Here is a 26,187-nt window from a genome sequence, read left to right as displayed (position 1 = left end):
AAAAAAATCAGAATCAAAGATTGGAATAAAAACGAACGAACCTGAAGCTTTGCTGAGTAAATTGAATCTCTCTCGATAATCAAGGACAAGTGAGGCTAAAGCTTGCTGAGTAAATTGAATCAATCTCTCGAAAATAAACAGGATATACTGAGACTGAAAGTGAGGCTAAACTGGGAAATAAAAAAGAAAATAAACGAATTTTGAAAACTCTGGGCCTGCAAATAATTTGTTGACTGTTTCTGGGTGCGCCCGTGAGATTTTGTGAGGGTGGGTTTCATAGTAGGAAAATGTGTAAAAATGGGTCTCCCTGTAGTTTTCACTATCCATATATTAAAGAACAAGCTCTGTAAGCCCGTCCAAATGGACGGGCTAGTTCATTAATTGACCCAAAAGAGAAAGTAATAAGTGTAATCAAAGACCGCTGTTCCTTCGAGATCAACATGTCATCTCAATCCGTTGGCCGACACTTTTCCTTAATATTCTAACAAATAACGAATCATGGCTCCTTAAAGTGACAAATTCACCATTTCGGACATACCTGCATAATCTCAAGTTTGAATAGAACAAATAATATCTCTTTAGAAAGCTTACGATATATAGGTACCATTTTTATTTTTATTTTTTTTGCTTGAAGTTACTTGTAATAAAACAAAAGCCACTAAATGAACAGTCAAATACCTGCAATTGCATCAATGAGATATGTTATTGAAAATGTGTGACTTGCCAATGGACAAAAGTTGTTATTCCTTGTACAGGCAACACAATTTTGTTCATTCTAAATTGCAATGCGTTTCAAGAGGACAGACCTGGAGTTCAAGACCTTGTCAGTAAATCGACATAATACAAACAATTAAACAAAGTAAATGGAGAAATTTCTGACCAACGAATGTATGTATTCTGTATAAACTGTTGAGATTTGAGCACCGCATCTTGTGATGCCACCGTTTCAGAGAGAATAAAAGATAAAACAGTTCGCCAGTTTGTCCAATTTCTCAACGAATGGATCTTTCCATCCATGTTAATTAAACACGAAAGTACCAAAATACTGACAGTTTAATACGTAATATTTTACAACCAAAATAAAAAAACAGATATTTCTTTAGATTGCAGTTCATAATGTTGTTGCAATTCATTTCTATCATGAAAATAAAACCAACATTCATATGCCAAGGAAAAACTCAGTTATTTTCAAAGGCCAATTTAGATGTGAAGTCGCGCTAGTTTTATGGATGGTCTGTCTGAACCACCATCCGTCGTTGTAGGATGCATGCATCTCTACTTTGTCCGAAGCACAAAAATGACAGACCGGTTTACTTGGAAGATCAGACCTTACCTGGGTGATGCGGACGACCTCTCTTAGTGAATTCTTTTCATCTTCAGTTAAACAGTCTTGAATAGCCAACCTTAATTTTCTTCCCTCCAGAATCTCGTTGCCTCTTAATGCGAATTAAAGAAACCTTCTCCATCAATGCCTACTTCCACCAATTCTCATATGCGAAAAATTCATTGTGAGTACAAAGATTGTTTGTAACGGATCTTCCACCGTGTATTAGAAATATTATACGTCTTCATGACGAATTTTTAAATATTATACGACCCCATGAAGAACTTTTTGTATTAGTGAATGAATAGATAAAATAGAAGAATCTGGTGATTTTCTCCGAAAAGCATCACAGATATAGAATATACACAACTAATGGGTTGTTGTTGCATCTGTAACACCATCTCCCAAACCTGCAGGATCATTACCAACACTTAGATGGTTCCTTAGTTTTAGATTGAGTACAATCTCCAAAGAACCACAATGGATTTTTTGTGTGGTGGTAACATATATCATATCTTATTCCATAAACTGGAAAACCTTTCTCACCTAATTCTAAGACGTATGGTGCACAATCATTATTGATCTTCTTGTTTATTTACCTCCCATAAATGTAAAAGTAAACGTGGCTTAGGGTATGTATGCATTGGGATGCTGAAGTCCCATACGCTATATTCTGATCCAGTTTAAAGAAATTGGTTTATAACAATACAATAAATTCAATTGGGCAGCGACGGTACATAATCAGCCATAACTCAAGTGGATTTGTAATTCATTAACCATTACTTCCTAAATTGATATGCATTATTGAGATCTAACAATAGCAACATGCAAAATCTGATTATGCATATAAGGTTCATTACCGTACCTGTGATAAAGATTTGCAAAGATGATCTTCTGGCATGTAGTACCTCTTGTCCCTTTGATCTTCGTTTGCTTGATTCTCCTTCCATCAGACATATATTGGGAAACATTAATACTATTGTACAACGACGTTGTAAATGTTATCTTAAGTCAGCATAAGACTTATTGTACAACTGTTGTTTTGGAATTAAATTTTGTGACCCCATTTTTGCTTGAATAGATTGGGCACCCAGTTGCGATTGTAGTATTTTCTACCGATCTGTCAGTATGGACGATGAATATGAATGGATGTTTCTCATACGATCATCCTTTTTGCTGATTGTTTGATTTTCCTCAGCCGCATCTTGTTGGTTATCTCGAATTGATTGAACACCCAGTTTCCATTGTAGTATTTTCTGTCGATCTGTCAGTCCTTTTCGCTGATTGTTTGATGTTCCTCGGCTACATCTTGTTGGTTATCTGTATCCCATATTGCAAGCTTATGAAAAACCAAATTGGGTCTTGGAGGACTTTTATATGTCGCTGGTTATTTGGTGTTGGATTTCTAAAATGTTGAGTATTTATAGAGATAACTATCTACCAAAAGACATGTCTTTGGTATAGGGTCCGGAAAGAACTAACCGAAGTGGCTTTTCGTAATATCTTTACATAATGACCAACCGGTGTCTTTCCATAGGGTAACTATTGGTAGGACTCGTCTTATTCAAAAGACAGTAAAAACGCACCTTCTAGTCAATTTATACTAACATAAGGCGGTACCTTAAATGAAAAGACACCCTACGTAAAGATCGTATCGTTTCAGAACGGAGCATTCGTGGCAGATGGATTCCACATGACTTACTTATATTGGAGGAAATGTCAGGTTTGTTGTGGTGTCGCCTTGTCAGCAAAATTATTCTCTTTTATATTAAGAAGAATTGATATATCCATCTTTATTCTTGGAGATGGCCGTTGACTTCCCTATTTCTGTTGACTTCCCTAAGGATGTTCAAGACATTAACAGTTGACTAAGGAGAACACACAGAAAATCAGATAAGTGCCTCTTATATTATTTAGTTGATTGATTAATTTTTAATTGTTATTCTCCAACAATCTTAAGACAAGATATCTTTTCAATAACAATTATAATAACGGAATTGGTTTAATAACTAGGGTAGTGAAGTTGGGTGTTGTTCACGGAATATTGGTCGGTTTATCACCTTATTGTTGTTTGACCGTGATGAATCCATGATTGATTAGTTTGTGCATGGTTTGTAGATTATATATGTGTATCAGCAAGACATGGAATCGAGCTAGAGTTGAAACTTTATTATTATGTAAAAGATTGAGTTTATATGCATTACATAATTGATTATGAATTAGTATTCAGTCTACTGGACAAAAGATTAATTCAAAACCAATATTGATATCTCCAAGCATGTGATGTAATCCTTATCAGACTCATAAAACATCATACCATGAGATAAAGTAAAAGCTAAAATCTTTGTCACATAGTTGTTTGGTACCTGGCTTATGAGAAACTGTATATAGTCATACCAATTTGAAAGTTGAAACCATAAATTTAATTTGTGTTGGTTGAATGGTGCGTCATAAGTCCAGTTCTGATCAGTCTCATGATCTTAAATCAGGTGTTCAACTTTTGGTCAGCAGAAAGCTACCACGTATGGTACCTTCACAACTTAATACCAGTGAGTAAAGATGACATCAACAAGCTATCATCCTGTCCAGTACCTACACGAGGGTTCTGACTTTATACACATGCTAAAGAGATGACATATGAAGAATGGAATGAGCTGGTATTTGCAGAAGCAAGAGTGCTTCTTGTTTCCTTCACTTCTATGGAGTCCATTCAGGTACAACAGGTGGCATACAGGAATGCGCACAAGAACTGTAACCATCGGAGTTGATGGAGAAGATAGGAGAAGCTCTGTTTGGAGAGTCTCAGTTTATAAACGATGGTGCCTCAGAGCATCAGTATGTGTTGGCGGTCATTATAAGTGGCTGTTGATGGAGTTGTGATGGGATGATTAATGGAAGTGAAGGTCTGGTAGTATAAGTTTGAGCTAAAGGGATTGTTGGCTGTTAGCAGTGAAGGAAGGAGGAAACTGTTGTTTGGCAGTGACGAGAAGCTGAGCTATGAACAAAGTTAGAGACAGGGAAAGAAAATGCAGATCTGACCGAGTTTGAAACTCAGAAGAAATTAGTTCTCACGGTAACCAGACTGTCCGCGGAAGTATTTGGGGAGTTTTGAAACACTAAGAGAAGAACGCCGACCGATCGAGAGAGATGGGTAGAGTTATCAAAGCTCAGCGTAAGGGAGCTGGATCTATATTCAGATCACATACTCATCATCGTAAGGGAGCTGCAAAATTCAGGAGCTTGGATTTTGGTGAAAGGAATGGTTACTTGAAAGGTGTAATTACTGAAATCATTCATGATCCAGGAAGTGGTGTACCATTAGCTAGAGTTACCTTCCGTCATCCATTCAGGTACAAGCATCAGAAGGAGTTGTTCGTTGCGGCTGAGGGTATGTACACTGGTCAGTTTTTGTACTGCGGGAAGAAAGTTGGTTTGATGGTTGGTAATGTTTTGCCATTGAGATCAATTCCTGAAGGAGTTGTTGTTTGCAACGTTGAGTATAAAGTGGGAGATAGAGAATCAAGCTTCCTTCTGGTGCTAAGAAGATTGTACCGAGTGGTTCGTGCTATGATTGTCCAAGTTGCTGGTGGAGGTAGGACTGAGAAGCCCCCACTCAAAGCTGGAAATGAATACCACAAGTTCAAAGTGAAGAGGAACAGCTGGCCTAAGGTTCGCGGTGTGGCTATGAATCCAGTTGAGCATCCCCACGGCGGAGGTAACCATCAACATATTGGACACCCCAGTACCTGGAATCTTACATCCTGGCGTGGCATCATCTTGGGTGGAGTATATGATGCCTCCTAACTATTAAGACGGACATGCTGCTGGACGAGCATATCCTTACCCAGATCCGTACTACAAAATTGTTTTTTTTCATATGAAGATTGAATCATGTTGAAGAGCACATTATATGTTAATGCTTAGAAATATCATGCTATCCTGAGACGCCGCCAATCTCGTGTCAAAGATTAGTCATCAAACAAATTGTTCAAGTCCAGGAAGGTAAACAACTTTCCTACAAAGATGAGGCGATAGATGTGGAACTGGAACACTAGATTTTGTGAAACGAAGTGCGTGCTCTACCAACAAAAGCATCCGTGACGGTACTAGTGAGTATTATGCAGCAATCATCTCCTTCAAATAATTATGAAAAGGTACAGTGGAACTCGTTTCAGGTACCAACCCACATCTTGAGATATATCTTTGATTAGGTAAATCTCTTCTTGGAGTAGAAATTGATACTCAGGGTTAGTTATCATTCCTAATACAAGTCTTGTATGAGATTTGCATTGAAAACTATATTGGTAGTATACCTTTATAATGAGAATGTAGAATAAGAACATTCTAAAATATGCTGGGAATTTCATCTAAAAGAGAAGAGGGTTGGTTTATCATGTTGGTTTACTATCCTAGTTTCCATTTTAAACTTACTAGAAATACTAAAATGTGGGGGGACATTTGGCCGTAGTCATACTTGGACGAATTCAAGGCATTTTGGCCAGTTGAGTTGCTTGTGCATCTGTAGGCTAGTGCACCTTGTTGTTCCCAAAAGGAACACTTGACTTAGGTAATGATACATAAGTAGATGTGGAGAAAGTATTCTTAATGGTTGTGGGACAAACTACAAGTTTTGGAAATATGAAATGTATCTGATATAACCATATTATACAAATATGTATAAACCTAGATACTTATCGTACCACATGTTTCTATTATGATATTTTGGGATGTGATGAAATCTTGTGATGTGACAAACATATAACTGTTTTACATCTACTAATAAATCGTTGTTGTTTAAGATTTGACAGGAAACTATTATCCGGTTGAAGTGGTCTAAAGGATCAGTAGGTAACCAAAATAAATTTTGAGGATATAGTTTCTGTCTAACGCGTTTAGTATGTGCTGTAAAACAGATTTGCATCCGCGTTCAACCTGGGAAATCACAGGGATGCTCTGACTAAAGGATCAGAGATTGGAATGCATGAGGTACATATGTAATTTCACATATGTGATATATATTGCACTAACATTAATCTTGAGGAAGATGTAAAGAATGTACTACTGAATAGTACATGTATTTTTTATATGCTTTACAACCACCTATGAAATATGTGATATTTACGACTTGACTGAAAGACCAATTGGTTGATTTGATCTAAAGGATCGAAGGGAACCAGAATATATTCTGAAGGAAATGGTCTTTTTCAAACTCGATGCATTTAATGTGTGTTGTAAATGTGCAGTATATCAGGTGTATACAAATACTCTTGTATCTCAAGAGAATTACTGAGATGATCTGATTAGAGATTTGCGATACTTGAGGTACATCTTAAATTGTGTATGTAATACATGTTGTACTGACCTTAAGAGATGTTGTTGTTTCAGGCTATGGATAAATCTTAGCCTATGTGTGTATCCTCTTAAGGAGTGTCTGTCTAAGGAAGTCCTTAAAACAGACAAGATGAACTTGTATATTGAAGAAATCAAAGTTCGTTTGCTTTAATTCAAGCATAAGAGGAAGACGAATGATTACTAAGATGCTTCTTAGAAGATATTCCTCTGTGACCGAAGCCTGTGGCCATCATTGCAGAAACTCAATTGACTATGTGAGTCTAAAGTAAATGAGCAATGACAAAGTCTAGACATACTCGGAGAAGGCCAATTCGGTAAGATAAATATACTCTTTAATGAAGTAATTTTAGTTGATTCGTGAAGTCAAAAAGAGGTCTCAGTAGACATGTAAAGTCAAAAGAGAAACTCACAGACTTAGGGAAGTCAACAGAAAAATTAGTGGTCCTTTGACGAAAGGATTTTCTAAAGAGATAGTTCGTAATTATACATCGAGGGGGAAGTGGGACTTAAGGCTCATATAAAATAAACTTGCCATAAAGGATACTCAACCTTGCTGTCTGGAGATCCCAAGATCAAGGTTTCGCATGAGACAACTAATTTATGGCGGGTAAAGGTAAACACTATCAGAGAATTATATTCTATGTCCCTTCCTTATGGTGTAGATGTGATAGTGTGACTGCATGTGAAGGATGACTTTTAATAATTCTTAATGAGTTCCATAGTTTCAATTTAAGATTGAAGTGGGGTGTAGCAGTGAACACTCTTAATGGAACTCACCTATCTGAATGAGGAAGTGGGTCGCTTTCTATGAGAATATGAGATGATTCTCTAGAGCATTCTGAGAAACAAGACGTCCAGGGCCAAAATGGACACAACGGCGGAGCTTGGCAGCAACCTTGGAGATATCATGTGTGGTTGTTATCGCGAGTTACACCAAATGTTAGACAGTTCAAGACCTAATGGACAGTGGCTAATAAGTAGTTCAGGTAACCTCTCACTAAGCAAAGGTTCAAGACCTTATGGACACCTATGCCTATTCGTGATATTTCTTATTTTCCGTGTTTTATCGTATTTTTATTCATGTGGGGGATTGTTGGAAAAAATACAGTTTTATGTGAATAAAAATTACTAATAAAAAGGTTTTTCCAAAAATAAAAACACCTTCCAAATTTATCTCTTAGTTTTTTACGGGATAAGTTTACCATATATTTTTTGGATTTGGGTTAGGGTTTTATACATGAAGAACCTCTTTTTGATGCCGATATATAAAGAAAAAACCTCTCTCATATCCCCCTGGGGTTGAGTACTTCTTCTTCGTTTTTCGATGTTTGATACGAGGGTTTTAAGTGCTAACGATTCGTGAGTTTTCCGCTGCCAAGTTCTAGAAGAACAAGTTTGAATGTGCTATTCAAGCTTGTTAAGATTGTTGTATCTTGGAGGCAGATGTATCCGTAGGGCTATAGCATCATCTTTTTCAGAGTGTAGCCGGGCATTCTTGTCTTAAGGACAGTATGTTGAACATGCGCCTCAATCTACCATTACCGTTTTCTTGTTTCCATGGTGTTTAGCAGGATGTTCAAGACATTAACAGTTGATTAAGGAGAACACACAAAAAATCAGATAAGTGCCTCTTATATTATTTAGTTGATTGATTAATTTTTAATTGTTATTCTCCAACAGGTAATAATACCAATATGGGCAATTATAATCTTCAAGGAAAATGGTAAATCCTTTTATGGTTAACATGAATATGTCGTGAGTAAGTAAATACGGTGCCATGGAAAAATTGGTGTTATTTAGAACACCTTCCACTATGTTGCTTGAAGATATCCGACGGAGAAGGTAGATCCTTACATCTGGATTGAATTATTTGGCATGTATATTGGCCGAGAAACTTATCTTAAATTATACTCCAAAATAAGAATTTTTTTTTAATATTTTTTAGTTTATTTTAAATCAGGTAAAATGACATAGTTGATTAAAAATATCTACATAATTGCTTCTTAACTTCCAAGACATGACATTAATATTACTGCACCGACCACAATGCTCATCTTTTTCACTGCAACTGTGATTTTTCTTCTTCTTTTTTTTTATTTGATGATTATGGTTACATAGGCCCAAACCCTTTACAAATGGAACTATTCAAACACATCTAAAGTATGATTTTCCTATTCTCAACATTCTACCATCAAACACACCATTATTCCGGTCTTCCACGGAAGTAGTAAGCAAAACTTATGCATGTCACCACAGTATGGTAGTAAGACCTTTGAGTGATCGATGATACAAATAAACGACTATCTTGTACCTAATTGAATGAGTCGTAACTAATGAGCACATGTTAGACTGTTTTGTACCAACTATTTTTCTCCAAAAAATAACTAATGATTACTTATCTCACTTGTGCGTTGATGAACTACTCCCGCAGTATCTGCTTACATCAAATACTGAACCAAAATATACAAGAAAGTAATATGACCAATATTGTTGATCAATAATATATCCAGAAAATGGGCTATAAACCAAAATTGGATGTTTCCTGGGCCATATGGAAAGTTAGGATTCGGCCTGGGCCAAATGTCTAAAGGAATCTTTAAATATTGAGTTTACGTTACTGCTCTTCATATCACAGAAAACCCATTTCTTCCCTCGTCTTCTTCGTCACCCTGAACATAAAACAGATCTGAAACCAGCTCTCATTCTCCATCGTCGCCATCAACACCGCGGAAAATCAAACTCCCTCTTCAAAAAAACTTCACCACCACAACCAGCTCCACCAATTTGCTATTCTTACTATCCATTACAGACAAAACCCAATTTCAGTTTCTTCAAAATTCTCATACCACCAATCAAATCTATCTCTATTTCTCAACCCACTTTCAGTTTCTTCAAAATTCTCATACCACCAATCAAATCTATCTCTATTTCTCAATCCACAAAAAAGAACAACCAAAGAGAATTGGGGCATTGGTGTTGTATGTTTGTGTTGTGATTGTTTCATTTCAAAGGGTGTCTATGGCTTTTAAAGCTCCTCGGATAGCTAAAATCAAGCAGGAGTTAACTGAGGCTTATATGGAGGCAGTCGTCCCTGAGCCATCTCCAACTAATATCAAGAGGTCAGTGTAGCATTTCTCTTCAGTTCATGTCAATTGGGTCTTGAATATGATTTCATCCAGCTTTAAACTGAGATGAACTTAGTTTCATCCTGTTTTAATGTGTAAATTGATTGATTTTTTTTTTCTTCTGGAAATGTGGATATACTCATTTTTATTTTCCTTTTAGGTAAGAGTTCTTGTTCAATAACATGATAAAGCTGGTTTTATTTCTATGTAAACTAGAACGAAACTGGTTTCATTTTTTATAAATGTGAAATGTATATGTCAATTTTCTTGTTAATGTATCGATCTGTAAACACACTAATTTGCATTTTGTGAATTTGTTTGCATAGTAGTGTAAAATATGATGCAATTGAGTTTCTGTTGAATATTTCTCATCTTAGTACACGTTCCGATGCATTTTCCGGTTCCAGCATCTGCTTCCACTGGATGATTCTGGTTTCATCATGTGTTGCCTTTGGAGGAAACACGGTTTCATCTTGTGTTGCCCACTATTGACATGTCGTTAGAGCAGATTTGGTTTGATTGTTCTTGTTTTCATCTTGTGTTTCCTTTGGAAGAAACATAAGCTAAGAGCAGTAACTTAATTTTCGTCTCATTGTTCTTGTTTTCCGTATAGATTATCGCTACTTCGAGTTTGATGGCAACCTGTTTACATGAAGAGGTAAAGAGACTGCAAAATCTTGTATATACACTAACCACATAGATAGATGTAAAGAACCAAAGGATGGAATTTGGTTTCATCCTACTATAAACAAGGATGAAACTGGGTTTCATCCTATATTAAATTGAGTTGAATTTGGTTTCACCCATTTTAAACTAGGATGAAACCATTTACATCATGTTTTAAATTTGGTTGAATTTGGTTTCATCGATATTTAGGCTGGGATGAAACTAGTTTCATCGTGTTTTAAAAATTTTTGAATTTGTTTTCACCCATGTTTAAACTAGAATGAAACCAGTTACATCCTGTTTTAAATTTAGTTAAATTTGGTTTCATCGATATTTAGGCTGGGATGAAACCAGTTTCATCATGTTTTATTGACTGACTTTCTATACTCTTATGTACCTTAATACTTTATGGTTCGTTACAAGTCCTACTTTCTTAACGACAATTTATGCGGATTATCTTACTACCACTAGGAAAAGTGTTCATTGTCCTGACAGTACTGCCGCTACAAATGAGATTCATAATTTCAGTCTTTGTTGCATTCACTTGCTGTAAAATAATGCTTACCGCTTGCATATATATTTGTTAGTATATAATTTTGGTTTAGAGTTTAGACATACATATGTTACTGCTCTTAGCTTATGTTTGTCAGTGGTGGTTGCAGAGTTGTTGCTGGTGTTGCTACCAGAGAAGCTACAATAATGGGGCAATGAGTTCTGGTGTGTGTGCTTTGACACTTGCAGAGAAAAGATCAAGCCTCTTAAAAGATTGTATCTACCTAATTTCATTGTTGTTGTTGTTGATGTAAAGGTTCGTCAAACCCTAGCTATAAAATTTAAAATCCAAAGTTTCGATTAAGCTTTTGAGTTTAGAGGTATTTGACTCATTAAAAATTTGTTGTTATTGAAATTGATAAGGTTAAAATCGATGATAGGGGTTTCTGTCTTCAGTTAGGATTATATTCCCCAACTAAATCCCACCCAAAGGAATCCAATAGATAATCTTCAGGGTTTTTTTATGTAAAGTTAATTTCCAGGTGTTTTTGATTTTCTCTTTTTCTTTAATATGCTCACCATTTTTCTTACAGACTATGCCTCTCGGAAATCTCTTATAGGGTCACTGATATATTTTTAACTTTTGCATATTTCTGTTGCAGGGAAATGAAGATGATCTTTGAAATATCTGCACTTAAGCTGGGGATGTTCGCATTCCGTTTCCAACGTGATTCATATGTCCACTCCCAATTGATATGTGTTAGTATTTCTATATCTAATCTGTAGTGATCCCAGAGGCATCTGTGATTAGAGATGAAAATACTAACCCTATTTCAGTTAGAAAGACATAAACGAACAGGTGGTGTGCGGTATTGTTCGCCGGTGATGCTCTTTTTTTCTTCCTTGCAGAGATTGATGTGGCTGAGTCATGCTCTTGAATCTCATATTATGGTAGGTAGTTCCCATGTATGTGTGTTTTATCCTGAATAAGCATATATCAAATAAAAGAGGTGTACTCTGTTTTTTGCTCTGTTTTTTTTTTCAATTTTTGTTCTTCCAGAGGAAGGAGTGGAAGAAGCATAAGAAGTTGGAACTCTGTTTTTTTTGTAGTACTTTGTTTTTTTTTGTAGTACTCTGTTGTGGTAGTAGTACTCTGATTTTTGTACCACTCTGTTTTTTTTTTGTAGTACTTTGTTTTTGGTAGTAGTAGTACTCTGTTTTTTTTTCCAACCTTTACTAACCCAACGATGTAAACATTTGTAGAAGATAGGGAAATATTTGTCTCTTCAGGTTAATAAATAAAAAAGATTCTGGGTGAAATATCCATTTTGGCTAAATGAACAGTATTTTTCTGTTTTTTAGCTATATGAACAGTATCTAAACCTAAGAATATATTTCACCCAGGATTTGTTGCAATTGGTCCTTTTGACCAATTTTGTGAAAAAAAATATCTTCCGTCTTTATTTTGAAAAAACAAAAGATGTTTTAGTGGATGGGAAAGATAAAGAGGTACAAAGAGAAGGAGATTCTATACATTAGAGATCATATGTGTTACATGGATACAGTCCTTTATATACAATAAGAATATAGCCATAAATACAATATTGGGCAGCACATCCATGGGCGAAAGCCCTACAACACTCCCCCTTGTGCGGTTCAATAGAACTTCATATTCAGTACTTCACATACATTGCTCCGGATGTAGGTCTTCAAATGTAGTTCTCTTCTTGATGACTATTTTGTCGAAGACAATTTCTCCATCAAAACTTTAACAAGGAAAAACCTAGTGGGAAAATACCTTGGTACAGCTCTTCACATGTAGTACTTCACATGTTGTATTGTATTTTACATGTAGTTCATCACATGCAATACGATCTTCAAAGATCTACGAGTCTAAGTTATTTGCCTCGTTAAAACTTCGTTAGGAAAACCCCTGAGGGACAAAACCTGAACTAAAGAAAAAGAATACAATATTAATTAAACTTAGAACATAGTTGGATGCGTATACGTTGCCTCATTAAAACCTTAACAAGGAAAACCCAGTGGGATAAAACCTTGACGAAGGGAAAAGAGTACAACGTGGAAGATGAAAGTAAAGGTGATATTTTGCAGATGATCACTTTGATCCATTGATGTTGACTAGTTGCTTCACTACTCCTAAGAAAGAAAATTCTCTTGAGAGAGACAATAGCCTTAGCTGGGAAATTGTATTCCCGGTATTTGTTGTTGTCTCATTAAAAACCTTGCCGAGTAAAAAAACCCTGCGGGGAAAAGTAATCTCGATGAAGGAAAAGAGTTCAACACACCATTAGATTGTCCCCCTGATGTCAGACAATTTTCATTAGTCTACTGCAGTCAAAAGGAGTTGATCACACATTACTTTGGTGACTTGAATGTTTATAAGACCCTGTTGTTGATTCTGGAAGTTACGTTGCTTAACAAACTATCTCCATCATTTCTTTGATTTAGATTTTTTCAATAATATCAACGCGATCTTTATGTCTTCAACATTCAACATACTTGATGTTTCTAAGTGTTGTCTCGCTAAAAACCTTGTCGAGTAACAAAACCCTTTGGGAAAAGCTATTCTCGATCGAAGGGAAAAAAAGTACAACACAACTTCAATTTCGAAGTAAAAACATGTCAACATCATATCCTTGGATCCTACCCCTGATGTCGGCATCTCCCCCTGATTACTTTCATATTTGTTCCACACAGTTCCTTTAGTCATGTACTTTTCGAAACTGAATATCGGTAATAACCTAGAAAATAATCTACCATATCTCCCTATGATTACTTTCGTTGGAGAAGAGATTATTATTCCTTCATAATCAACAACTTTTGGATTGCACTTTCATTAGCATTCCTTTTAATTTCTTTGTAGAGATAATACAAATTTATGTCAATGGTTACTTTTAAGTACATGATTACATTCACTATACCATTCCAATGATGTTGCGTTGGCGCTGAGCTATATCTAGCTAACAAGTTCACTGAGGATGTAAAATTTAATTGAGTACATTATTATACTAAGTACAACAACGCGTCTATTGTACTTAGATATGGGAATTTCATCTCCCAACACATATTCGTCATCTTCATTTAGACGAAATGGTCACTTACTTACATTTGAACCTCGACTAATCATGGGAGTGCTATCAGGATGCATGTCTTTGTTAAATTGCCTGACAATATTAGACATATGTAAACTGGTGGAGTAATACACCACAAGCTCAGTACTCGATCGAGCTTTCCCTAGATTTTTCATCTCAAATTCGGATTTTAAATAGCTTTTAAGGTCTCTTATTACATCAAGAGTACACATCATGTTTGTACCATCTACATAAATATCTACAATTCCAAATCAGGAACTTTCTTATGAATACGCAAGGAAAAATAACTTACTTGTTTATCCCCTCCAAATCAAATATCCACTTAGACGGGTATACCACATCCGCCTGATTGCTTGAATCTATAACTGAGCGTTCTATCTAACTGTAAACATACTTTGTGGTTTAGAGTCATTTGATTTGGGAAACAAAATTCTATCGAGTACTTTTGTAAATATCTTCGATCTCTTGATTCTTTCAGAGATACGTAACAACCACATACATATGCTGCATTTCAAGTCCTTTTGAAATTACCAAGATAACTAAGTAGCGGAACTATATAACGTTCATTAAAGAGAACAATTCCAGGGCTTTGTGAGAAACCTCGCGCCACAAGGTGATTCTTTGTACTTTAAGACTACTTTCTTCTCATTTTGCTTCGTGACAAATTAATTATGTATGTCTAATAGGCTTTACACATGGTTGGTTAGCACTACCACACCAAATACCCGTATATTTGCCAAAGAACTAAGTTCTACCTGGATTGTGTAGGACAAATATGCTATTTATTTGAAATTAATCAAAATAAAGCATGGTTCGATCTCATTGTGCTCTACTTATGGAGCAATTATTTATGGATTATATCATCAATATGCACGCATGATCCTTCCATTTACTCATGTGCATACTCATAATCCGTCAGGATTTCATTGTTCTCTAGAATCATTTAAAACTTCGGAGCATCCTCCAGTTTGATTCATGGACATATTCATAGACAATCTTATGAGATGATTTCTGAAGATATAAATAAGTTGTGCCTTACTCACCTACTTCTTTTCTAGGTGAGGATTGATCGAACCAAGTGGTCTCTCCAACTTCCTTTATGGAGCCACGGTCTCAACCACACTTCCACTGAATGTAGTTGCAACACCTTAGTCTATGGTGTATATCCCATCTTGAGGATTTGTAACTTTGCAGGTAGGTTCACAGTTGGTATGTGTGATCTCATCACTTTATCAACATCAGTGTACATTCTGAAAATCGAATGTTCTTTATCACTTCACATTTACATTTGTGGAGTACAAGAATCAATATGAGACACAATGGGAACACACCACGACAATTCCTATCGTTCCCTTAGAATGTACTTTTTATTATCTCCCCCTAACGACATGAAGACTGTCTCATTAAAGTGATAACCCGCAAATCTAGCGGTAAGAGATCTCCTGCCAAAAGTTTTAAAATGCGGATTATTGTTGGGAACTCTTTTTCCAACATAAATACTTAACAGTTTTGAAGACCCATCATAGTACGATGTGGAGTCGTAACGAAACATATATAGTTCAACCAAAAATGCGTAAGAACACGAATGTCAGGCTTAAATCCAGTTGCCAACTGGTACGCAGAAAAGGATGACTAATATTGGGTTCTAAAACGAATTAAGTAAAGATGCTTTAGTATTGCGTATTCCGCAAGCATTTAAAGGTAGGTTTGTACGCATAACCTATTCCTTAGATACCATATGTAACCTTTGATGGTAGACTCCGCGAGACCATTGGGTATAAGATGCTCTATATTGATCCTATTAAATATGCAATATTCATCAATTCCTTTTGATGTAAATTCTCTAGCATTAACAAGGGTGGTGAGCCTTTGCACTTTGCATTGTGTAATTTGTGGTAGGAGTTTTTTTTTTTTTAAATAAATAAATAAACGCATCGTTTGTTGTGAGTAATAATTTATTCAACGTGTCGAATCATCCACCAGAGCCATAAATCACTTGAATGGTCTGCATTCTCCATGGATATATGTTCACTAACAACACTTTATTTCTTTGAAAAATGAGTTATTTTCCATTTCCATCTAAGTAAAACAGGATGGTCTCGATCATGTTTTACTAAAGAAATAAGTTGTAAGATGAGTGACGTGCTTTCTTACTTTAAAGCATAATGAGGAGAGGCAGTGCAAATCTAGTAACTTTAGAAATCACTGATTGTGATAGATGTCGTAACTTCGCATTCTACAAGTTCATTGTCTTGTACACTCAAATGAAATGATGCCCGTGTTAGTACTTTCAAAACGGAACATCGTGCTACAACCAATGTGCCTTATGGTTATGTCAAAGTATTTATGAATCAATCTCAATCGATTCATTGTTGGGGTCAAAATGGATTCAGTAATTCAAGTCCAGTGATTTGCATTTCACTAGATTGACACATTAATTTTCTAATAATATGCTTCCTTCCACATTTAATAGAAATAATTTATAGATGCAATCAACTCCATTCTCAGTTTTTCAAAAGATAGGTAATAGTTCACGCATGAACACCCTTTGCATTTAACAAGATGTGATTATCCTTTAGTACATACAGAGCTTAGACATTGAGTCTCAAGAGATTTAATAAGTGGTGTGGTCTTATTATGTAACAAAATTCGGATTCAACTCAATTACTTTAGAATGAATATATGTTACATTTCATCTAGATATATCCCAAGTGCTTTAGAGAATTTATGTCTCGTGGGAATGATGTACTTTCCATTCCATAAGCGCAGACATTTGATCTAGTTCAATTAAATAGTCAATTGGCTAGGAAAAGTTCTTGTTTCCATTAAAGTTGATATGAAAATTGGTTGCTACTATGTTACACACATTACATTGTGTATTTTCAACTCTTTCATTAATGATGGAATCTAGAATTACATTTTAGCTTCATCCCATGATATATATATCCCTTTTCTCATGCTTTATATGAGTCATTACGTCTAACCCTTATTACTTCGGGGTTCTTTCCATTTCCAATTTTGCTACGTATAGCTTAATTTGAGAAATTTCTTTTATGTCAATGGCCAAGAGAATCTCACTATACATGTCAACCACTTACTTTAGGTTGAATAGATTACTCAAGATAGTTCTCTTGTTTTCATACTTTAACATATACTGATTCATTAGTATCATAGATGAAGTACATAAAATAGAAAATTTCACCTTTTGTGAGTTCTTCCACAAAAATTAGAATACATGTAATTTTATTTTCAAACGTATCTTTTGAAAATATGGGCTCGTTAATAGTCGAGCAAGTGGATTACATCCCACGGAACATTCGAATTTAGGGAGAAAATATCAAGTATGCAACAATGGTTCTCAAGTACTTTTAAACCTCAAAGGAATACATTAGAATCGAGTCGGTACAACCAATTGAACAAAAGACATCATTCAACCATAGCCAATATCATATTCAATAGAACAAAATAGCATTAAGACCAAAATTCTTAATGATCAAGATAAGCAATCATAATTTAAATTGACCGTTATATGATGTGAACTTATCTTAAGAAAAAAATAAACAAAACTAGGCATGTTCTACAAATAAATAAATAAGCCTAGCAAGCACTCAATGTAAAAACCCATGTTTATTTTATAGTTACATACCTTTGGGCTTTGGTTCCCTCTGTATCAGAACAACTTTATCCATGCACGTCCCAAAACCAGGCAAGAATGGATTCGGTTGGGTGGATCAAACCGGGGGTTGGACCGAATCGGGGTTGGACCTGACCTATTTGGACCGGTTGGAACTCTCTCCATCTTCACACGGACATAACATGAACAACCGTTTTCCTTTCTTCTTCTGAAAGGTTTCCTTACGGGATGGTGGCCAAATATTTTTCCTCACAGCCAATTGATTTCGTAGTACATACAGACAGTACAATACAATCAAACCAAATCAATCATCATCACCATCATAGATTTAACATCATCATCACCGTATAATATCAGAACTATATTGGATATATGCCAAAATAAAAAAATCAAAATCATCATAAATTTAATAGCTATGATAAATCTTGAGAAAACGTACATATGGGAAGCGAACAACAATACATGAACCAAGTAGAATGGGATAATCATCAGCCGCACCAAGTAGTGTTCTCAAATGGTCGATTATCACCGATAATAATCCACTTAACTTGAATCTCTGTATAGGGTCTCCAGAAATGTCCAAGGGACCACGTTCTTTTGTGAAGGTGGGGATCGGACAACTGGGATGCAAACAATTCTCAGATTTCTTCCTCAAGCTTTGGTACCCACAATCTATCAATATCAATATCAATCAATATATGTATAGACAAAAACCAGTATGCTCTTCTGGCTTGGCCGTGCAAAAAAATGGAACACGACACCACACGCTGGCACACCACCTGGAACCAGAACGGAATAGGCCGGGATAGGATAGAACAGCCCCGGAACGAGAACGGAAGAGGCCGGGACAGGATAGAACAACCCCGGGAACCAGAACGGACAGGATAAGACAACCAGAACGGGACAAGATAGGATTTCCCAATTCCCATAGACAAGCGGATTTTCTTCCCCTGAAATATTTTCTTCCTCCTTTGATTACAACCGACCCTAATTAAGGAGCAAATCGAGATCAATCAATCTGTAAATCAACCAAATTCTAATTACAGAGGACCAAATTTCCATTTGTAAGCTTTGCGTGAATAATCAAAAATGTAACCGGACGTAATAAACATACAAACATATATATAAAATATAATCAACCGATTGATCACGGGATTTGTATTTGTATTAGATATATTGGATCTAGCCAAAATCAAAAACATGGGAAAGAAAATAAAAAAAAAAGTATTTATTGGGCAAAACAGATCCAACTTATCTGATTTGAGTCCGACGATTTCCACATTAGCTTGACGTTAATCCGTATAGAAAAATAAAAAATAAAAAATCAATCCGATATAGCTCCGCGGTGTAGCATCGTGCATGATAACGTGTTTTAGTGGATGGGAAAGATAAAGAGGTACAAAGAGAAGGAGATTCTATACATTAGAGATCATATGTGTTACATGTATACACTCCTTTATATACAATAAGAATATTGGACCGCACATCCATGGAAAAAAGCCCTACAACAAAAGAAAGTTTATTTGCAATCTTTAGGAAACTTCTGTAGACTTAGCTTTGACTCCGCTGGTGTTAGAACAAGAACTATGATTTTGGGCATACCAAAATCTTCCAAGGCATACTGAATGAAGACAAAAAAGGTTGTGAAATAGCAAAATCAGATAACTCCAACCCAAATTTTTTTTAATGAAAAATCTGTCCTTTACGTATTAGTGTTAATAATCTTGATTAGTGATTAAATATTTTGTTTAGTGATTAAAATAATTTTCAGAATTATAAGAGTTATTTACATGAAAAATTTGAGGAAAAAAAATCAAAGTTTTGGTTTGGTTAAGAAGGAGAGAAAGAGAAGGAGAAAATGAAAGTGAGAAAATTCTAATTCTTGATTCAATGGAGGATGAGGAGGGTCATCATTCATCTAAAAAACCTAGGAAAATACATATCAACTACAACAATGATCCAGAAATGGTTGATTTCTTAGATTATGAAAATGATTTTACACAAACTCAAACACAAGCTCAAACTCAAACACAAACACAAACACAAGCTCAAACTCAAACACAAACTCAAGATGATGATTTTTATGAGCCAAATCCAGATGATGAAGACATTGATGACGAACCCAATGCTTCTAATACATAGGTACACTTATATCCTATACTTAATCTCACTTCTATAGCTCTCAATTATCAAAAGTTAGGTTTTTTGAATCATGGTTCGGCGAAATAGGTTGAGGTTCGGCTCACATCTATGAGCCGAATCTACCAATTGATGAACAATTCGGCTTACTGAATCTGTGTACTGCATGCGCAGAACCTATAATTTCCAATTCCAACCCTTTTGCTAGACACTAGTTCGGCTTATATAAAAGTTTCATAGTAAGCCGAACAACATCCTGATTATCCCGGAATAGAATCATTACTAATTCGGCTTATATATCCAAAATCGTATGTGCCGAACATAATTTTTTAATTTCTGGGTTGAAATATTATTACTGGTTCGGCACATATGGAGAATATCGTATCAGCCGAAACCTCTTATGTTCAAGGTTCGGCACATAATATGATTATCGTCTGAGCCGAACATGAATTTGTTAATTTTTGGGTTAAAATATTGTTCGTGGTTCGGCACATAGATATCGTATAAGCCGAAACCTGTAAATGTTTATAGTTCGGCACATAATGTGATTATCGAATGCGTCGAACCTTGTTATTATATTCCCTTTCTAGTGTTTAACCTTGTGATATTCTTTGTAGATCGTGCTTGGACCCATGGAAAATCAACCTGATCCAGTAGACATAATTCACGAGGATACCAAGGATCACTTCCAAAATGATTTGGTATGTAAGAACCTTTTGCTTACCTTAATGTTGTCGGAATATTCCAAAGTTTTTCTTACAAATTACTTGTTTTGGAATGAACGTAGATATGGAAAACTAAACCAGAAGTTCTGGATTGGCTTGAGGAACACGCGATGAAGATAAATTGTGTACTAGTTAAAGGACAACAAAGCCGATGGGATCGGTTTGAAATGATTTGTAAGCGTAGTGTAACCGGCGCTAGCAAGGTTAAAAAGGGTACTGTATACGTTGGGAAGACCGGGAGAAAGAATAGGACGAAGAAGAAGAAAAGAAATTGCCCTTTCAAGATCGTTTTCAACCTCAAGAATAAGTCCTTGAACAAAGAAGATCAATATTGGATAATGAATAAATATATGGATTGTCGTCATAACCACCCATGTCCCAAAGACCTTCATGGACATGCGAAAGTAGCGCGACTCAAACCCGACGAGATGCTAGAAGTGGATAAAATGACACGAGCACGTTTTCCACCTTCTAGGATTCTTAGCAAATTGAAGGAGGACAACAAGAATAACAAGTCGACTATGCAAACTATCTATAATACAAGATAAAAGATTAGAAGACTCAATTTGCAAGGTAGGATGGTGATGCAACAAGTAATGTGGTTAGGGGTGAAGAATAACTACGCTTGCCAAAAGAAGTTGGATAACTTCGGTCAAGTCACACACCTTTTCCTTGCCCACCCGGAATGCGCCCAATTGGCTCTATGCTTCCCACAAGTTATTATATTAGATTGCCCGTACAAGACTAATAAATATGATATGTCGTTGATGAACATTGTGGGGCATACTTCGACAAAGGCACCGTTCACCGTGGCTTTTTGTTTCATGAAAAACGAGAAGAAAGAGAGTTATGTTTGGGGGTTAGAACAATCAAAGTTAATCTTCCGGGAGGGTGCTCTTCCTAAAGTGTTCGTTTCCGATCAAGATTCATCGTTGATGTATACTATTAAGAAGGTATTTCCGGATGCATTCAATTTTCTTTGTACGTTTCACATATGGTGCAATGTGAGGAAAAAATGCCAACCGATAATTCAACCACTTAAGTTGAAAGAATCAGAGAATATTGCTAAGCTACCGTTGGAGACAAGAGTAAAGAAAAAGAAGGAATTCTTGAAAGCATATGAACATAATGAGATGTTGTGGGCTTCTTTCCAAGGCGAATGAGAAGCTTTGATATGGTCAATCACCGAGGATGTCTATGAAGAAAATTTTAAAATGCTTATTAAGCATTGGAAGACCGCCTACCCCGATGTCATTACTTACTTGGTCAAAGATGCGTTGGAACCTAATAAAGAAAGGTTCGTCAGTTGTTTCACAAATCGGCACAAACACTTCGACAACCAAGCCACAAGTATGGTAGAGTCGGGTCATTATCGGTTGAAGAAGAACCTTTTTGGTTGTGTTGACACTTTTGTCACGGTTTTTGATGCAATTGATGAATATTTCAAAAATGATGTTGTGAGAATTAAAACCGCGTTCGAGCATGACCTTATGTTTAGACACAAGAATTATGGTACTAATTGGCTACGGGAATTAACTTATAGAGTCTCCTATCTATGCATCGACTTGTTGATGAAAGAAGTGGATTTGATTCAGACATTATGGTACTAATTGGTGTTGATGAGGTATTTTTGTTCTTCCACGGTCTCTCCCAACCGAAGACGATGAGGATGATCTAGAGATATGGGACACGACAAATGGGAAAAAATTGGCGGAGATGTATAAGAATATGTCCCGACCTCAAAAGAAATTCCTATGGGACAACATGGTGCCGGTCATGTATCCTTTCACCCAAGAAAATATTTTGGAACCGGAGAAGAGTGGCCCGAAAGGTAGGAAGAGTAAGAAAATGAATAATTTTCAAACTAGACAAGCCAACAAGGAACTATTGGGTAATAAAAGGAATCCATCCGGCGTTGAGTACCATGATGCAAGGTTTGAAAAGGCAAAGAAAGAAATTGAGAAGTTGATGAAGGAGGAAGAACCAAAAAAACGAGGTCATCCGAGTATTCAAAAATCGTAAACAAGTAACAAAGAGGTGAATGATAATGATTGTCCGTCACAAGCTAAGGATAGTAAAGAGGATGTCAAGGGGAAGGCTAAGATGTATCCTTCACAAACTAAGATAAATGATAAAAGGACCGTACATGAAATTGGTAGGATAAGAGGACCCAAAAGAGATAAGTCCGGTAAGTATATGAGGCCTATCAATTTTATATACGATAACTACTTGGAAGATCTATCGCCAATAATTCATGAGCATATTATAGCAATGGACGACGTGCAAGGCGATGGAAATTGTGGTTATTACGTCACGTAGGAACAACTTGGTCCTTTTATGGAAGGGAATAATCCGGTGCCCCCTGAAAATGAAGTGAACTATATTCGGCAACGATTGTTACAAACCCTACGTAAAAACAAAGAATTCTATAAGACAATGATGAGAACAGGTCCATTACCACCCTTGATGAGTGCAGCCTTTTGGCCTAGATTTGAAAATTATTTTGCGATGGATTGGTGTGCAAATTATGCGGAAGAAATGGATCTTTGGAAATCTTTGCATGTGCGGCCTCCAAGTGGACAAGTAATTAAGTTTTCAAGTGATGAGGATGAAGATGTTAAGCAAGAGGTCAGTGAAGATGATGAGAATGAGGTCAGTGAAGATGATGAGAAAGAGGTCAGTGAAGAGGATGAGATTCGTTTAGGATCTCCATAAAAAATGTTTCATGGATTTATCCGTTTATTTTGTGTCTTTTGATTTTCGTGTAAGATGAGGATGATATTTTGACTAGAATTGCAGTTACATGTACCCATCAAAACGAAATACTTGAATGATTTACTTTTTAGTAATGAAACGTGTCGTTTTCTGCAAACTGGAACCATGAACACGGGGGAAGGTTCGGCTTATCACATAACGAGTATTATAAGCCGAACCTGGCAAAAAAAAACCCAGAGTTTTTTTGTCAGGTTCGGCTTATAATAACAATTCACTGCAAGCCGAACCTGACAACAAAAAAATACCAGAGTTTTTTTTGTCAGGTTCGGCTTATAATATTATTTCACTGCAAGCCGAACCTTAAAACTTTAAAAAAACAGAATTACTTTGCTAGGTTCGGCTTGTAGTATATTTTTAAAGAAATCCGAACCTTTCATGATTCATGAACACAAGAATTATTATATCATTCCAAATAGACTTTTCAAATTCATAGAAATTGTGGATTATATCCCTGCTACATAGTAGGCTTGCAATTAATTTCTAATATCCTAAACGGGTAATGAGAAACCTTCTAAGATTGTGGTAGTGATATTTGTATTTGAAATTCTTTCCCTTCCATCGTCTCCATTCCTCTAGAGCTCGAACTTCAATCTATTGCAGGTAGTAAGTAGCTAATTAACTGTTAAGCTATTCATTAAAACATGAAATTGAAGGTGTCCATAACCCAATCCCAGCACCATTAAAAACAAAGTTCAACACCTAAAAGCAAAGGTGTTTGCAACACCATAAAAGTGTACTTAAAACTTAAGAAAAACATTAAAAGGAAGTTGGAAACATAAAGGGGCATTTAACCACGACCCCTCTTCTTAGTTCCATGACCACCTCTTCTTCCACCTTGGTCTTCATCTTCCGACGCATCATTACCGGGTTGTACGGTAGCACCACCTTGGCTTGTACCTTCACCAACTTGTCGAGACCTCTTAGTGGTAGGCCTTTGTTCAGGTTCCTCGGGTCCTTGTCCTTTGTTGATGATTGCATCCCACTTGTTGATGAGGTATTTTTGTTCTTCCACGGTCATTGGTGTTTTGCAACCAAGTTTGGCCTTCATTTTTTTCAACATCTCCCTACCCGCGGCAACCTATTTTTTCATTTGTCAACAACTTATAACCGTGAGGTTGAAGACATTTTTACCATAACTAATATATGAAAATAGTATAAAGTGAAGTCATTCTTACCATAATCTTGAAAGCCTTGACTACATCTTCGGAAGTAGACTTGTTGGTGATCTTGATTGGCTTCGCCTTCCCCTTATCAGCTATCTTTTGCCTTTTCTTATTGATGATGAAGGGATGAGAAATTTGGTTATACCAATCCATATAGCCCGGATCCTCTTCACATGTATCATCAAGTAAAGGTGTTAACTTGGACGCATCTAATGTGTGATTGTCTAAATTATTCCAAAACTCAACGGTGGGATCAGGATCATACTTTGGTTCCCAAGATGAAGTGGTGCTTTTAGTTCCCTTACCATTCTTTGGTAACAACCTGAATTTCTCGTCAAACAAAGGAACCTTTTGAACGCATCCTAATTTACGGAGTACTCTCCTAGGATCGTATATAACATAACCACCGGGATACCACAATGGCCCATGATACATACCTACCGGCATATCCTCATCTTCAACGACTTCATATTCTTCATCTTCCTTCTCATATGGTTGAAAAGTGACATCATCAACACCAAGACGTCTAACGTCTCTCTCAAACTTGCCACCAACTTCTTTTTGTTCCTTTTCTTGGAGTCCTCGTACGCGTACCGTGCTGCAGTTGGCTATGTATCAACATAATCGACATCTTTCTCAAATACTTTGGCCAAGTTCAAAATTGGTAAATGGTCATATATCCACACCTACATCCAAAGAACCAAATTAAAAAATCAAAGGAATTTAATTGATAGAAACAAGTTTTACTTGGAAACATCAAAGTAAGAATAAAGTTTGCAAACTCAGAGAACTGTTCGGCTTATATGGAGCAAGTATTATAAGCCGAAACAAGTAAGTAAAAACTTTGGCTTAAAAGATTTTATGGTTATAAGCCGAACCATACTCTAAACTCCCAAAAGTTACCTGGAGAAGAGTGAAGTTCCCTCCGATGTTTGTACTTGTCAACTTAGACGCGGTGGCAAGTTGGTCCAGCAGGTAAGAGAGCGTAGCCGTTCCCCAAGCAAACTTGTTACAAGTTTCAAGATTCTTTACCAATTGGAGATAATTAGCATTTACCTTGTTTCCGGTAGTGTCGGGAAAGATGTCTCTACCAAGAGTATAAATCAAGTAGGCAGTTCCGTTTGCTTCACTTTGACGGGATCCATTATCATCAAACCTTGTGTTACTCTTTCCTTTGTGTTCTCAAACTCCTTTTTCAAGTTAGTTAACTTGATCTTCTTATTCTTCTTATTTCTACCACCTGGTATGCAAACGGTGTCGACACCTTTAACTGATCGACAAAACTCCAACTCAGTTTTGTGTGAAACCCAACCAAGGAATTCCAGGTACAAATTATATAGCTCATCCCAACTCATGTCATAAAAACCAGCATCCACACTTACACCCCTTGCTTTAAGGCCTGTAATCTTACTAGCCTCATCAGGAGTGATTGCCATCTCTCCAAAAGGTAATTGAAATGTGTAAGTTTCTGGACAAAAGCGCTCGGTAAAGGCAGAGGCCGACACACTATCATATTCCTTATGTCCATAATTGATGATAGGCCATAAAGCACTGGGTTGTACGTAAGCAATCACCTCAGGAACCTCTTCATCAAGACTCCATTCCACTGCCCTCTGGTGTCTCAATACTCGGACTGCACGGTTGTGATCAGGAGTCTCATAAATTTTCTTCGCCCAAGA

General features: G+C 36.3%; 1 pseudogene; it reads left to right on the top strand.

Annotated features, from left to right (window-relative positions):
- The first annotated feature begins 4,471 nt into the window (after positions 1 to 4,471).
- On the top strand, positions 4,472 to 5,128 carry LOC113352285 (annotated as a pseudogene).
- The last annotated feature ends 21,059 nt before the right edge of the window (positions 5,129 to 26,187 follow it).

This window comes from Papaver somniferum, chromosome 2 (genome assembly GCF_003573695.1).
Source record: "Papaver somniferum cultivar HN1 chromosome 2, ASM357369v1, whole genome shotgun sequence".
In the NCBI taxonomy this organism is placed as follows: Eukaryota; Viridiplantae; Streptophyta; class Magnoliopsida; order Ranunculales; family Papaveraceae; genus Papaver; species Papaver somniferum.
This window is presented reverse-complemented; position numbering and strand designations above follow the sequence as displayed.